Raw genomic sequence first — 18298 nt, forward strand, 5'->3', positions numbered from 1 at the left:
TAATTTTTGTTTTTTTTTTTTTATTGATATTTTTTTATAAATTACAACATATAGTCAATTTACAATCTATTCGTAATGAATAAATATTAGTCTAGTTCAATAACAAAACGTGATAATATATAGGTTGGTTATTAATTAAAATAATATTTAGTCAAGGCGATATTAATATTATAACATCGTTGAAATTTATTTTATCAGCGAACTTATACGAGCTCGTTAGTATTTCCTTTTCATCGTATAATGGCATTATGGTAATCGCTTAGTCGTAAACTAAAGAAAATAATTCTATTCGAGCAAACGAACTATCTCCGATAGCTTCCCGTGAAAATATTCATCGATAAATCATTGTCGAATTATTATTCTTCCTCTATCCATATGCAATAAAACGATCTTCCGGGGGCGATTAATACCGAAAGCCTAATCGGGGAAACTAATAGAGTAAATAAAAAAAAAATTAATAAACGTAGAAATTATGATCGTGGAATTTTTTATTTTATTCGTCGGATTCTACTATTCTAGTGATACTTAAACAAATCAAATCATTAAACCAAAAACATAATGCAGATTGATAAAAACAAAAAAAACTACGTTTTTTATTAGCTATATTTACTGTTACAGAGACTATGCCTAAATCACATGACGTACTCGTTTACTCGTATATTATACTGTTATTATAGTACAATGTATATAATTCAACCCATAAAAACATATTATTATGTACATCAAAACGGAGTTGATTTGTATGAAAGTCTATACATTTGTTGTTCTTTAATTATTTAAATTCGTAGAATTTTTTTAGATATAAAACTGCCGTTGTGTGATCATATTTTAATTGCAATCGTCGTCGAACATAACGTCTCATTAAATTATTTTTCTAATCTGTAATCGTATTTTTCTATTCGGATTTTAAGTACTATATATAAAATGTATATTATACGATTAAGATCTTGACGTCATAAATAATATGATGCACCAAAACCTACGGACATTGCAGGTCCGAAGAAGAAAAATACTGTTTTTGAGTGTCGTTCTTTTATTGGATTTAAGTATTTTACTTAACATAACATATTCAAATCGGGTTATTTTTCTAAATTTTCACACTGAAAAATAATAATTTTCTAAACGTTTTGTTTGTTATTGTAGTCATACTGTGTACTAACTACCAACCTTCGTTCGTACTGTAAATCGGGGTAGTTACTACGAAACTATGTAATGAGCTCGCACGTGTATTTTAAGTGTGACCACTGATGCGTATTTATTTTTATTTCAACGATGATAATTCTTTCGTGTTGATATTGATGTCCGCGAGGAAAACTTTAACACTTTGAAAAGTAAACATAAAAACAAAACAAAAATACTGATTATTTGCCATATTTAACTAATTTAAAAAAACAAACTTATTATTATTCAATAATATAATATGTTTCTCCTAATATTTATATTATTTTTATTACAGTGAATAACGTTGAATATTTTAACTGAGAAAGTTTGAAGTTCCCGCAATAGACACTTGCGGCATGACAAGCTTAATACTAGAATTTACTTAAGGTTTTACTCTATATATTAACACTACATTTAATTGGCATTAAATTGGCCAATGTCTATTTGATTGTAGTGTTATTTTTTTACATTTTTTAAAAATAATAATAGCTATATTTGGGATTGTATCATGAACCGAATCGCTTAAATATATTGTCAATAGGTACATTTTTTATTTTTAAAACGCTTGACATTGGAATTTTCTTACTGTTGAAAAAAACACCGTATAATATATTTATTTCCCATCAGGTAGGTACTTATATGGCGATATGGGACTTTTGCACAGGACCCACTGTAATACGACGATGAGAAAAGCTATTTGTATTTCCGTCTGAAATATTGAAATAATACATATAGTTCAAACATAGCATTTAATTTATACCCTGCAGAGTGTTGTTATTCGCAATCGTTTCATCGCGTCAAGCACACGCGAGTGTTCATGTGTGCATATAGGTAGGTAGCTGGTACCTATACGAGGCTACACGAATATAATTACGTTTTTGAATATGTAATTGGATTTTTCGTAAAAAGGTTTGACGAAACACTATATACCTATACCTTCTCACGGTCGGTGGGTGCCGAGATTTGCATTATAAGCGCTTACCTGTGGGTACCTATATAGTATATATATATATATATATATATGCCTGCGCAATTATACCCGGCGGATACCCGTTCGTCCAGAAAAATAGGATTTCCTCTTTTATTATTCCGATTAGAAAAGTGAGCGACAGCGAAATACAAACGCCGCGGTCGATTTTCGAGTTCAACCGACTATGTACGTGTAATACATATACCACGCGCATTAATCTCACCCCGTACACACGCATAGTTAGGTCTCATAGTTTATAGTTCTTCGATGAAGTTGTATATTGGTAATAATTAATATATTATACTATTATAATAATATATTCGTTGGTCTGAAATAATTGCGGTGATTTGTGCGTTATATATTATTTTATCATACGACCGAACGTTTAAATCACAGTCAGATTTCTACAACTCCCGTCGAACCGCGTTTATGTATAAAGCAAAAATTACATGTCATTTAAATCAATATCAAACCACACCCGTATAATACGTAGGTATTATGTTTTATATTATGTTTAATTATATTTAAATAGCATATAGGTATATTAAATATTTACATGGCCAATAATAATACGAGAATCCATTATACGAAGAATGTTTTTCACTGTTCATATTATTATTATAGTGATAGGTAGGCATATAATAATATTATACTGGTATAATGCGTTTTCGTATCACGACCAGTGATATTTTGATTCGCGATGTGAGAGAATAATAAAAAAAAATAAAAAAAAATCGTAATATTTAAATGTCAACGCACATTTTGGCTTGAATAAGAAACTACTATATTATAATAATTTATACAATATAATATAAGTATTAGTAACGAGTGTGTGCGTAAATATTTAAGTACTTAATGATGCATTATGTTTTAAAATGCAATTTGTAAAATCCGGAATAACGGCCGTCATTGTTTATATTATTATATTATATGCGTATATATACGCAATAACCTATTACAGCTATAATACCTAGGTGTATGTTTCTGGTGGGCAGCTGCACGAGGCGATAGTGTGTCATCATCATGTACATAATATTCGATTTGATATGCCGACGATTAGTTATAGGTAATATATTATTATTAAATTATAATATTATCTTCGTTAAACAGCGTCGAATTTTCTCAAACGAATCGACGATGTGTTTTCGAATTTGATTTATTCGGAAAGTGCGTGCGCCGCATGTAATAACTACAAATTATAAAACGCGTTTGATAATGTCTCCGTGTACGTATATAATTGTAAACTCAATTATACCGCATAAATTGTTGAAGAAATTGACGGTACGCACGGCCGGAAATTTGTGTCGCAAAAATGGCGGGAGTCGTGTTAAATACAGAATCCAATAATCGAATAATATGCTGAAATCCTCGCCGAGGAGTATTCTGCGAGAATAACGTAAAATCTTGCGATCTCGACGCCCATAAAACGATTTCCTGTTTGTAGATGACGATTTCCACATATACATTATTATGTTCATCGCTTTACGTTTATCGAATATAATTTAACCGAACGGCGTTATGAATTTAAACCCACCGTAAAATTCTTATCGAAGTCGTATAATAGGTACATCGTACAGTATATTTTGTTTAAATAGCGTGCAGAGTTTGAAATTTGTTTTTTAAATATATTATTATATGATGGAAATATGATCATATAATATGACGTTACTGCGATATGAGAAAGAACAATATAAATTGTAGTAATTTCTCCGCACCGCTGTTTTGGGAAGATCAAGATTTTTAAACGCTCTGTATATGGGTATGCGACAATATGCGACAATAGTGGGTAGGTAGGTATATGTATAATGTGTACTTGCATGAAGTTTTCCATTGATTTCGTCCACAACACCGTGCGTGGGGAGTTCTGCAAGAATATACTATATATATGTATGCATCAAAATAAGTAAGGGTTCTTTAAGGAGCGCGCGAGTCAATCCGGGTCTAAGGTTATCTGCGAGGTCTCTCTCTTCATTCTCTCTCTTAAACTCACTCACTGCACGCTGCCACCCCTTCTCACCTCCATGCACATGTAGAGCACAACTTTACATCCCCCTCGGACGGGGGGCGAAAGCCGGCACCATACGCAGCAGCCACATCGCGCACGCACATTAACTTATATGTATATATATATATATGAATACAAAAAGGGTCGCGCGTTCTCGTCTCCTCGTACACGGCCTTATATTATCATTTATCATACCGCTATAAATATATATATTGTTATATACATATTCGCACAATCATCGGTATCGTCATAAAAAATAACGCTTACGAGTTATGGCGATAACGACAACGCTGCAAAAGTCCTTTTCACGGAGCGCATAAAATACTATAATATAATACGTCTTATAAGTTATAAATAATAATATATAGGTATACAACACTCGTGATGATGTATTCTTTAATATCATTATGATATTTTATATTTTTCCTGAAATCGGGATGCGCCGTCACGTCGACCTTTATTATTATTATTATTTTTTTTTACTGCACATTATGCATTTTTTAACCAAAGGTAGTGCGAGAGTCGGAATAGAAAGGCTTTGGGCTCACACACACCTCTGGTTCTAATAATATTATGTATTCTTATTATGCCACTCTCTTTATGTGCGCGCATAAACACAATACCGTATTAGCGCGCGCTGCGACTGAGAAATATATTACTCGTCGTCGTCTACCTTACCTATATAGTCGTCGCGGGGGTATGCCTATACTTGCGTGCAATACAATAATAATATCGGTAGACTGCAGAGGTACCTATAAACTGTATATGTGTGTGTGTACGACGTACGTGAGAAACAAGCGTTCATTATTATTATTATTATTATTACTACCGCCGGCTGCAGGGACGTGCATATATTTGCATGTCGAAGGGTCAAAAGCCCGCGTCGTCGCCGTTTCGTGTGTGTATAATATTATAAATTATAATTTATATATATATATATGTTTATACGATATCATAATATATGGGTAGTTATGGGCTGCAGTCGTCTACGCGGAGCTCTGCAGTGGGATTCAGTCTCGATTCGCGTCTCGGATGGTAATATTATAACACATCTTCCGATCATCATAATAATGTGGATAAAACATTATAATCCATTTTATATAATATTTTGTTCCTATATGATATCCGCTAATTGTCGCGTTATATACACGAGTATTTCGAATTTACCCATCCTGTATATATTGTGGTGCAACAGAGTACCTGCTTATAATAATCGTGCGCTGCATGATTATTCGTATCACTCTGTATATCATAAAAGCGCACGCACCTACAGGATATTTCGCGAGACGTGTGTGGTACGGGACTAAATTATTATTGTACGTACGATTTGTGTCACGTCTATATCCGACGTCGTGTCATTTCAAAATATGCTGCAGGTACGCTAAGAATTTGTTTATATTGTATATAATATGTGTGTGTGTAAACTGTTCGTTTTTAACGAAAGAATCGTCCGAAGTTAGTGCGCATATTTATTTTATTTATAGCTGATTTGTATACATGAGTTTTCTCGTTATCACTGCAAATTCGAAATGCGTACGTCACATCATTCAATTACGGTTTTTCGTTGAAATTTCATTCACTTTATAAATCTGAGACGACAACCTGAAACATCATTAGCTATATATTATTATAAGTTGACGTACGCTAAGACGTTTTCCAAATAATGATCTGCCGGTGGTTTACTGGACGTACTGGGTGGCTGTCTGTCAATTGAAAGAAAAAGATTATTTTTTTTGACACACCTAATTTTATATAAATCGACAAACCCATTCAACGTTTATTTATTGCTAGAAAAAAGAAACATTAACGTAAGGCGTCGGGAAAAACCTTAACTTCATAATCATTTTATTCCGTGCCGAGAGAGTACCTATATTTTTCATTTGAATACATTCACCGTGGAAATGTATCTATATGTATATATTTCACTTTGCCAAAAAAATGTTGAGATAGATTTTAGATTTGATTTTTAGATGGGTATTTGTCTCATTTATAATAAATTTGTATACATAGATACTATATGTCTACATATAGGTACTTCAAAATTTATTTTTGTACCATGATCTTTTTTTTTATCTCAATAATGGGAAATGTACTATATACAATGCGAAAAGTCTATAATGGTTCTTAACTAGACTATTATTTAGGTACTGTTTAATAACTGAAATCCCATCAGAAGGGCTAATTCACTTGTCGGGGTATGACTCCCGCATGCCCAACCTTAAGTCAGACACGTATTTAAATCTGGCCGCGACGCCTTTGAACGTTTAAACATTTAAATACATACTTCTCAAAGTAGTAAAAACCATTGACGAAAATATCGTCTCACGCGTATAATTATTATTAGTTGTTTTTAATGATCTGCGCATTTGTTTATATACATATTATACTAAATAATACACAGGAACTTGGGTAGATCAGTAGGTCTATTTCATCGTCGTTATACATACGCCGAGGTACATCGCGTGTTGGTATAAAATTAACTAATTTCATTGTTTATACAGTGTAGATTACAATATTAAAATAATGAGTAAAAATATACCGCATTCGTTTTGGAGTAGGTGCCTAATTATGTTTAATTTATTCAAATCGCAACAAGTCTTTCCGTTTTTAATTTATTTAACTCGGTGATTGCAATTTCGTTTTTGTTTTAAACTTTCGATTTTATAATGTGTGTAGGCACGCACGGAGCATTAACAAAATGGGTCGGCGTACAATGTGCTTGTGCAGTACGAAAGAGCATTTATTAGGCACCTAGTCGATTTTTCGCAACATTTCAATAATAATATTATAATATATTATATTCATAAATAATTACACGTATGTTCCAGGAATATACCGTGGATACTTATTCGCCTTTGAATATTATCGGGAAGTCAGTTTAACTGAGAAGGATTTGGTTTTGTAGACTGCAAAAGATTTTCAGTTTTTAAAATGACGATGTGACCGAAAATTATTTGCGTTTATCAGGAAACTAAATAATAACGATTTAACATTTGTTTCATTTTAATGATCGCCTTTAAGAGGTTGTAAGAGGTTTTATTCAAAACATGAATAAACTGCACTATAGTGTTATAGTAATATAGTATGTTACAATAAGAGTATCTAATAATAATAATAATAATAATAATAATAAATAATATGATATTAATCTCTATAACCGTGTACTACTTAAGTCATGTTAGTCTAAGTAGACTACCAGTATAATTGAATTAGCTGAAAACTCGATGTCCTAAAATGTGTCACAGGTCGGGATGTTATAATATACCCATATAGTTTACTATGCGATGTGTAGAATTGTCTTTATGAGTAATAAACGATCTTGTGCCCGAGTGCCTAGATATATAATATTATGAATACAAAGTCGTCGCATCAAAACACTTAAATATAATGTAACGACAAATAAAATGTTCACTATCGTGGTGAATAGTTGAGCGATATTTATTTAATGATATAAACTCGTTTGAATATGTAACGCGATATTTTTTTATACTCTTGGCATATTATTATATAATATCTCAGTCGGTGTATATAGCGGAAAAAAAAGTATACGTTGGAGTATTTATTTTTCGCACATATAGAGACGGTCGTAATAATATTATCATCGTAAATTCAAGAGGCCAGATGGAGATAAAACTCTTGATAAGTATATGCATATAAGGTATTGCGCGTATGTGAGTACACATCGTGTCCAGGACAGCTCTGTGTGGTAAAAAAGTATCATTCTGTATAATTCCAGCAGGCCTCAGCCATTACACGACTTGTTTATTCGCGGTTTGAAAAACTTAGCAGCTTACATTATTGTATTATTGTTATCGGATAATCGTGCTAATTGATATTTTAATATTATACGACAACAATGTAAGTACCTAATTCAATGTTTAAACCGTTTATACACAAATTATTAGCTCATGGGACTTTTATATTTTTAAGAAACTTTTTTGAGATACCCCAATTTAATTTTTTTAATTTCGAGTATCGGTACCTACGCCATAAGTACCGAAGTACAACTATACTATGCGTTTGAGCACTATAATATTATAACCATCGCTAACCGTTAGCGTCTATTATAATATATTATAATTATGTAGCAATGACATTTTATTAAATAGATTTGGCCGCGTGTGCATGAAACAATAACGGAGTACGCGAGTATAATATAATATAATTATATTATTATATGTACGTAAACGGCGGAAGATGTTAACGGCGTCGCGGGACCCTTGAAACGGGCGCGTTAATGAATCATTAATTTTTTTTTTTTAAAACAGTGCCCCTATGTTAATATAATTAATATTATGCGTGCATGCACTCCGCACGTATATAATATACGACACGGACGTTTGCCTGCAGTTAATGAGCGGTGTTTATATTATAATTTTATTATTATTATTATTATTATATACGAAAACGGAATACAATGATGGTGGTGACCGGTGATGACGACGGGTGGTTAGCGCTGCTCGATCAGCCGGCCAGAATATACGTATAATAATATAATATAATATTGTTATTATTATTACTGCGTGCGAACCAATAAAGCGTAGGTACTCGGCGATTATACCTACAAATATATACGTAGCTAGGTGTGCATACTTAACTATAGTATATGCCCACCGTCTCTATATATAATATATTATTATTTCAGTCGAGTAGAGTGCGAATATACTTGCGAGGAGATTCTTTGTACATTACTATAATATTATATTATATTAACAGTATTGCGTGGTGTCATACTTAAGTGTAGACACGCGGCTGAAGGGCCAATACCGATCGGTTTTCACGCAGTCAAACGATTGGATTTTAGTTGAGTATCGGCTGTGATACACTACATATTATAACAGGTATACGCTATACCTTTCTCCGCAGGCGTAAACCCTCCGAGGGACTGCACAAACTGCAGAAAGAAGCTAATTAAAAAGTATCGATTAAATGTATATCGTATCTATAGGTACTGCAGAAGTATTATACGATATACATTTCCGTGGGTTATTATTATTAAAAATTAAAATATCGTTTATAACCGCAGTATTCGAGACCATAATATAAAGCCTCTCTGAATATAATAAAATCTCAAATTCGTCTATAGACGATATACGAGTATATATACATATATGTGTGCTTTTGAATGCACGATGTTAGAGTATGTTAGAGTTTATGTATATATTATATAATCAATTAGATTAACTAGATTTTTTATAGAATTACTAAAAAAGCTCATTATCAAATTATTTAGATTCTAGGTTCTATTATTCAAATGGGTTAGTTATTTAGAAAACAAAGGAAAGTAAAAAATAATTTAATATATAGTATGATTTTAAATTCAAATATATATAACTTAAGTTATATCTTATGTTTTAAACAAATTTTATATTATTAATAATTGAATTAGAATTTTCTTTTTGAAAACCATTACTTTCATATCTGTTAAACACGACACAATTGAATTAAAAATTATTATTACTTTTATTATGTGTGTATGGTCTGGCCATGTGTGGTTATGCATGCAAATACATTCCGAAGAGATCAATAGTTAGGTTAATCCATGAAGAATAAAGATATCTTTATTCTACATGAGTTAATCTAATAACATTATATTCAATTCTGGAATAAGTTTTCAATATACATGTATGTATTAACTAAATTGCAAAAGTTTAATTTATATTATAAATATATGCGCAAAAATACCAATAGGGTGCTGAAGCCCCGAAAATATTGCAGGGGATACCAACTCGTGAGAGGGGCTTCGTCCCTCAAACTTATCACATATTATAGTACCAACACCTTCGTTAAGTTTGTCAACGTCATTAATAAAATCAAACTAATTACGAATTTAGATCATTAGATCGATCATAATATTTTCCAAGACAATTTATGTTTAATGATAAATATAGGTAAATTTTACGGTACTATAAATATATAAAGACAACTTATACGTTTGATTTCATCGTATTTATTTAAAAAAAATTTATAATAATACCTCTTTCAACATGGATAATCAATAAATGTGATAATCTATTGACGTGATATAAGTACGTGACCAAGGTTTTATATGCGTCGCACACTCGAATAACAGAACGCTTCTTTCACATGAAACAAATGAAATTGGTAAAGTTAACGTGACCTAACATAACATAATAATGATATAATATCAATTGAATAATATTTAATTTAAAATATATGAAAACGAATTGTTATTATATTCAAGGCGATATAATATAGATAAGTACCTGCTATTATAGCATTATGACAACTGACAAGTGTATATAAGTACCTATACTAATCACGCACGGGGATGGAATTTATGCCCATGCCTGCAGTTCTACAATATTCAGGGTCTGTGATTATAAATTATAATGACTAGGAAGTTGGTATAATAGTTAGTAAATATGCATAATAACATAACTAAAGGTACTTATTATGCGTGTTGTATGATGACTGTAAATACAGCCGCATAATCTGTTATTTTATAAAAAATTATAAATACCAATATGTATATTTAGGTATAGGTTTTGGTAACCGCAGTAACATATAACTTCAACGCCGACATAATAATATGTAATAATATAATATACCTTTGCCACAATTATTATATAATTTCATATATAGACATAACTTAGGTTAATGTACGCGGGCCACATATTTATTTATTCTATATAACATTATAGTATACGGCGTCATGGCGGCGGCGTCGCTAGCATTACTTACTATATACATATTACGTATAGTATGTAAGTTTTCGTCGTATATGTAGGAAATTCGATTTTCGACTTTTGCGGTGTGTGCGGTGCTACGGAGAGAGGGTGAAAAATGCACACGCAAACACATGCGCGCGCACGCACATTACACACATATCGGCGGGATGACGACGGTCGTCACATGCACACGGTCGTGGCGTCACGGCGGCGGCGGCGGCGGCGGAGGGTGTGTAAAAGTCCCGAGGGACAGCATATATATATATATATACATGATAATATTATATAGTCACCGCCGCCACATGATGGCCGGGCGGCCGGCGCGTCCCGCCCACGAAAGCGTCCCGCCGACGTCACGCAAGATGGCCGCCGCAACCCCGAAATAATAATATTTTACAATAATATATTACACACACAAACAGTTGTACGCGGTGGCGAAATTAAACTGACGTCACTTGAGCCACCGACGACGATTGCACATTTTTATGGATTTTTCTTTCGGCCGTGAGAAACGAAATAAAAACTATAACAACAAAAATTATAATGAATGCCCGCAGCCATCAGCGGTGCGTATTGTATATAGGTTAGGTATATATATATATCTGCCTGCAGTGCAGCTATATATAGAATCGGTGGGAAATTATAATGAAAAACAGATAGGTAGAAAGAGAGAGAGAGAGAGAGAGAGAGAGAGAGCAAAAGAAACCACTCGCCGCCGCCGCCGCGTGGAAATTAAACCGCACCCTTGACATAATTTTCGGCACCCCGCCGCTCATATCCGCGTCATCAGCGCCGCCGTCATCCCATTAATGTATATATGTATATAATATGCGCCGTTGCACCCGCTCTCGTTCGACTCAAGTTCATTAAACCCTCAGGACCGTCTGCTGACCTTGGTCCTTGTTTTTACGTCGCCGCCCCCACTACCACAATCACATCCCTCGTCCACCGCCCCGCGATTATTATTATTATTATTATTATTGCATCGCGAGCGCCACTCATTGACCAACGCAACAATCACTTCCGCCGCTGTATAATGAAACTGCGCCTCATTCTCGCTGCAGCACACACCGACTCTCGTGCACACGGATTATACGTATTATATATAAAGTCATCAATGAATATGGCGTTTTGCATAATATCGTCCGTCAATTATGTATACAGCAAAATTTAATTCGTATTTATCTATAGGTATTCGTATTTATTCATACCTGTATGTCGGATGATACCCTACACCATACCTGTTTACAATTCATAAAAATTTTCAATATTAGTAATAAATGTTACTAAATACTAAGTAGTACGCATATTGTCTACCTGCTACTCGTACCACATATTACATTGGTAGATATCAAGGTTTACATATGGTTCCATATGGTTACATTATGCGGCTTATACTATATTATAATTTCCCCATTACTTACCTATAGTTTGGCTAGGTTTGACTATCCGTATAATATATTATATCCTATAAGAATCGTGCGACTGTACCGCGATTGATTTAGCTTAAAAGAACCGACAAAAGGATTGTGTATGTATTATTGATGATTTACATAAATAAAAAGGCAAATCCCGTTATTTCAAATACAAATATAACGTGCGGCGGTAAGTAGGTATATATAGGTACCTCTAAACCTTATATCAGCTATATCGAACCATTGAATATTGATGTGATATTATGCATGCCCATGTAGATATAATACGCGACTATACACGACGTTTTCCCACTACATTATGTAAATATAATAAATTATACTATTATCGTCTATTGTATATTATGTTTGTGCCTAACTGTCCTCTAACTATATATAATTGCACCTGCGGTGAATGTAGATTTTTGTCTAGACGTATATATACCTGCAGTTAACGTTTCTGATATATATGATAATAATTACATCATTCTATTGTATATATATTGTCTTATTTATAGGTAGGTACCTATATACAAGTATATAATCGACCAGAAGGTAGCGATAATAGTGTACATACATATTATAACTATATAGCGTATAATATTATAATATGCGTCTGTATATGATATTATATCGTTATGTAGTTGTACGTGTGAATAATAAATAATATATATTAATATGTATATTATATATTTTAAACGTCATTTTTCATTTCCTTGCTACCAGGAAATGTGAATTATCTAGTATAGTATTATCGCACGTGTAGTAATTTGATAAAAACGAGAAAACGCCAAGTAGTGCGTATATGTGTTATACCTAATCAGGGCTCAGGACTATAGCGCATAATATGCATATTTGTTTGGGAAATATTAAATACATAGAAGAAATTTGATTCGATAGGTACCCATGAATTTGTTTAGTGTGTCTGAATGTTAAATTAAAGTGTGTTGCGAATAATATAAAATTGTTTCAATAAAATTCACAAATTAGTATGACATAATAATGTATATTATTGAATGGTTTGTATTACGGATATATATATATATATATTAATAATTATACTATATATAATAGTATACATAATATAATATAACCGCTGTCCACTATCTGCTATTTATAATAATCAGGTGCCTACCAGCTATTTCGTCTAGAAATTCGTACGATATAGTCCCACATAATATTAATATTAGGTACCCCTATTCGCCAAGCGAATAAGTTTCAAATTTATTTTTTTGGCTCAGCAAAATATACAATTTATTTATTTGACGACGGAATTTATCCATACGAATCGTTAATCGCAGTAACCGACTTCGTGTCAACCCGTTTGGCCGCGCGTACGTGTCCGTATATTGACTTCATAATATATATAGTTTTAAGTTTTAATAAAGTCTATTCGATACATATGTATTGTATTGCAGTCGTCGTTACTGCAATAATAATAAAATATTTTCGTTTTATCACCGTCGCGTAAATAATCACAACACAGCAGATAAATCGTTTTTTTTTTTTTACCGAATGATAACAATATATCGCCGTGGGCGTAACGTTCTTTTTTTTCGTTTTTCGATTACGCATAGGTATATACAGTCTTGTGGCCAATAAGATCGAACCACACGACACTTTTCAATCGAATCGCGTTGGCTGATAATGTCCTAATAACATGACACATCTCGTCGATATACCGACGCAATAATTCGTCCGTCGTAATATATAAATATTTTCCAAACGCTCACGAAATGCCATCACCGTGGTCGGCCGCACACGCACGAGCGACTTCTGCACCACTAAAAACTTACTGCCGTCGTCGTCTCGTCGAGTACATTATATTATTTTGCAACGATATGCGTACGTGTACCTACCTATATAATAATGTTATTGCTGGCGAAGCGACGTGTCTACCATATATATACCGACCACGCTAGACGAAAACGTCACGAACTCGACATTATCGTAAGAAATAAGTATACTTGCGGGATATACGCGGTGGCATATTATATGGATATACACGGGAGAGGCGGAAAAAATGGCGTTTCGAGTATATAGGTGCAGTGCGCATTTTTAATGGATTTTTCGACGACGACGCGACGTCGCGACGTTCGGAAAGCCGAATTACCGTGAGGTATATATTATAATACATATATATATATATATATATACGCGTAAGCCTTTGATGGGTTTTTCGAGGAATATACGCGGTTTATATATACCAACGATATATAAAATACTTGTATATATTCGTACATTGTATATTATTATATATACCCCCTTAACTACGTTATTCCTATTATATATAGAAGTATATATTCGGTTTTTACAGTATGTATATAATATGTATATACTACATATATACTACACACATATATATATATATGCATGCGTATTTGCAGTGACTCGAGGATAAAAGGGAAAACGCCTTTACCGTGCGCCGAGTGTATAGGTATATTGAAATATATTGTTATATATTTTCCGTTTTAGCGGTGGTTGAATAAAATATAATATTTTTCGATGGTGCGCGAAAATTTCGTCGTGGAAAACTTCGATATAATAAAAATATGTATAAAATATAATATGTTCAGTATTGAGTTATTGCGTTTGTGTTTATCACGCACGCAAATAATCAAATAATAAAAAAAAAAATACCAGCGTATAAAAATGGTTTTATCGTTATTATAATAATATAAACCTACAATAGTTACAATCCGTCTGTTATCACATATTGGCATGATTATTGTCTATACAGCTATTATACCTATGTTACACTCGACTGTAGAAAAACGGAATCGTCTAGAATTTACACAATTTTAATATTACTGCAGGGTTTCAGGGACGATCGAGAAAAAAACTATTCAAATGCTTCAACGGGGAACTCAAGTTTTTCAGTGTTTTTTATACGTATAATGGGTAATGGATGTGTTGCATAATTAATTTTTAGTTCTTAATACTACTGCGATATAGTCATGGACAGGTTATAGTGATAATATGATCATGACCTATTGGTGAAAACTGCGTAAGTTTTGTAAAATTATTTTATATGGGTAAGTACCTACTTATAACATGTTTGAGTTATATTTTTTACGCACGTGAAGTTATACTTACCTGGCTAGGATTTCAGAAAAAAAAACAGACGGGGTTTTAGACCGTGATATAGCCTCATATTATATAGAATAAAATAAAAACATTTTTATTTTTAAAAAATAAACGATTTCTATAATTTCATCATCGTTACAATACATTCATGAATTGACTATTGGTTTTAGAATGGCAATATAGGTACGTACATTTTCTCGAAAAGTTTATTTTGTAACATAAGCCAATTAATTAATAATTATAATAATTTATTGTATTAGGTACACCGCTATTATAAGTTTATTCGAGATACGTATAACATTATATAATAATATATTAATATACGTTCGTTCTAGGGTCGACATGTCTTATTTACAGTAGGTAGGTACCTCCCTATGTGCGTGCTGCGTTCGCACAAAGGATATAAGGATAGAGGAATATACATTTCTATATCCAAACGTATAACCATGTTCAGAAATAATCGCTGGTTAGTTTAAATAGTTAAAGTAGATCGATTTTGAAAATAATTATATATTATACGCTGAGCATCTCATCGTGTTTGTCTTCGTTCAACCGCCCATAATACTTACTATAGGTATTATATAGGTACACCAGCTGCTACCTGCCTATATAAAGTTAAAACTTACATTTATACTTAGTAAATAGGATTTACATTTTGGCATTTTGCATAGTTTCTAACCAAATAGTTTTCAATAATTCTACTTGGAATAAATTATTTACAGATTGGTTTTACTCAAAAATTGGATGACCAACATTTTTATAGAACGCAAAAATTAAATTATTTTCATTTTGAGTTCAAGTGAATTAAAAATGTCATTAACTGTTAATATTTGCTATAAATCTACGAAAGTTCTTCTACTACACGATTATACATAAGTCTATATCAATGAAAATTTATCGACGGACACAAACGTGACTCGTTGCAGTATACATATTATATACATTTTATTATCACATGCATAAAAGTGTAATTACTTATACAATATTATATTTTTATTTATAAACGTGGGACAATTACCATGGGTTTCTAGGTGAAAATGATTTAAATCTGATTATATAATTATTACTTGTAAATAAAAAACACGAACAAATATTATAAATTCCGTTCGTGATATTTTTCGAAAATTATTTTTTACATTTTTCAACACAAAGTAATAGTATAGGTACATTTATACTTATGATATACTTGTTTATTATATTTTTTGATACGTGTCACATGCTGCATGTCTAAAACTTGGTATTACACTTTTAGGTATCTACCTAATGTAATGTCTGCCGTTCAAAATTTAAACTATATCATAGTGTACTTGTACAACGTAACGCAATTAAATCTATTTTACTCCATACCCAACTGGGTCGCAAACGTATTTCCTTGAACGTATACCATACGTAATGTTTATCGGTTGACAAAGTGTATGAAATATTATTGGGACAGACACATTAGGTAGGTACTCGATAAGTAAATAAAATTACCGTACAAAATTAAAGTGGTTATTTTGAATAATATAGGGGTAAAAAACTAAAAAAAAATATTATTTTTGTTTTTAGTTGTCGGGCGACCGCGGTCGAATTTCAGTTGATACCTACATCGAATACGTCTCAAAAGAAGCCATATAAACACCTTTCTCGCAGGGATGTTCGTCGGTTATCGAATAACACAACCCAAACTGCACGTAATACACTTCAATACGTAACATACGAAGCGCGACGATGAGGCAATAATTGTTATTCGAGCTCATTTAAATATTCCGATGATGAAAATAATAATAATAATAATAGTTTGTCAACAATTTTCAGTAACGGAATACAGAATAATTATTATTCTGTAATTCGAAATGGATATCTCCCCTGCAACGGTCGACGTCGTGACTTGGAAGAATCTTCGGCGGGAAAAGAATAATTTATGCAAATTTATATGTTGCAGTGGCAACGAAATCGTTGAGTATAGGTACAACGATGATTATGATATTGTTATACGTATAAAATTATACAGGTAGCTATATGTAATTTTCTCGTAATAATTGTCGTATAGCTACATCATCTAGTATCACAAGTACTTGGTAACCAATAAAAACCGTGAAACCAAAATATAATATTCGCATTGTTAATCGTAGACCCTTAAAAACTCATCCAAGCCCCAATATAATTGATATTGTTGTCATAAATAATAAGTGGGTTTCCTTAAGTCTCGTTAATATACAATAATACCTGCAGACACGGCGCTCGTCGTAAAGCGTAGTAATGTACGATATATTAATATCAGACGTTATTTATTATACTCTGATTATTAGTATAGTCGTAGTAGTGCTTTCTACAGTATTTATAGCATTATTAGTGGTTGTATATTTGTTGTAGTTTGTGTATAGATCCCGCGGTCCGTGGACGCGATACGATCTCTGCTGAGTCGTTCGACTAATTATTTTAATTACTAAATCCTAGCTCGTATAATAATAATAATAATATACGGTGTGCAGCAGTCACACGCTCACTGCAAACGTTCGTCAGCTGCAACAGCCGTTCGTAATAAAAAATATGTTATGATATATCATTATTACTCTCGACGAGACACACGCAGAGCGATCGCACATTATAATACATAATATTTCGTGTACACCACGAGCTCTCTCGATCGGGGAGGAAAAGAATATAATATTGTATGCTCGGTTGGAACGCCAAGAAAGAGACGAATTTTTTTCCTATCCCTAAAAGACCTATCCCGCTCGACCACCGGAGAGATCGTCGCCGCCGCACACGTGTACCACAAATGTCAGCAGGAGGCCTGTTGTACGGGTCTGTTTTTTTTTTCTCTCTCGTCTTTTATTATTGTGATGGCATTTTTTTCAGACGATTAATCGTCATCGCTCACACGCACGCAGAGAAAACACACGAGGTTTAGTCATGTTCTCGGTCTGTTATATATTATATTGTATACTATTATGTGTGTTTGTATAGTGATTTTTTAGGCACGCTC

The 18298-nt window shown here is 32.8% G+C and overlaps 1 long non-coding RNA gene across 3 annotated transcripts; it reads left to right on the forward strand.

The window, feature by feature from the left end:
* Positions 1-1403: 1403 nt before the first annotated feature.
* LOC115034031 lies at positions 1404-17417 on the forward strand. Of its 3 annotated transcripts, none has more exons than XR_003839383.1 (2): positions 1404-5512; positions 16876-17417. It is a non-coding gene; the product is annotated as an uncharacterized LOC115034031 (long non-coding RNA). The 3 variants fall into 3 exon arrangements; XR_003839384.1 differs by lacking the exon at positions 1404-5512 and adding an exon at positions 6124-7994; XR_003839385.1 differs by lacking the exon at positions 1404-5512 and adding an exon at positions 13315-14359.
* Positions 17418-18298: the final 881 nt, after the last annotated feature.

Source organism: Acyrthosiphon pisum, chromosome A2 (assembly GCF_005508785.2).
Source record: "Acyrthosiphon pisum isolate AL4f chromosome A2, pea_aphid_22Mar2018_4r6ur, whole genome shotgun sequence".
Taxonomy (NCBI): domain Eukaryota; kingdom Metazoa; phylum Arthropoda; class Insecta; order Hemiptera; family Aphididae; genus Acyrthosiphon; species Acyrthosiphon pisum.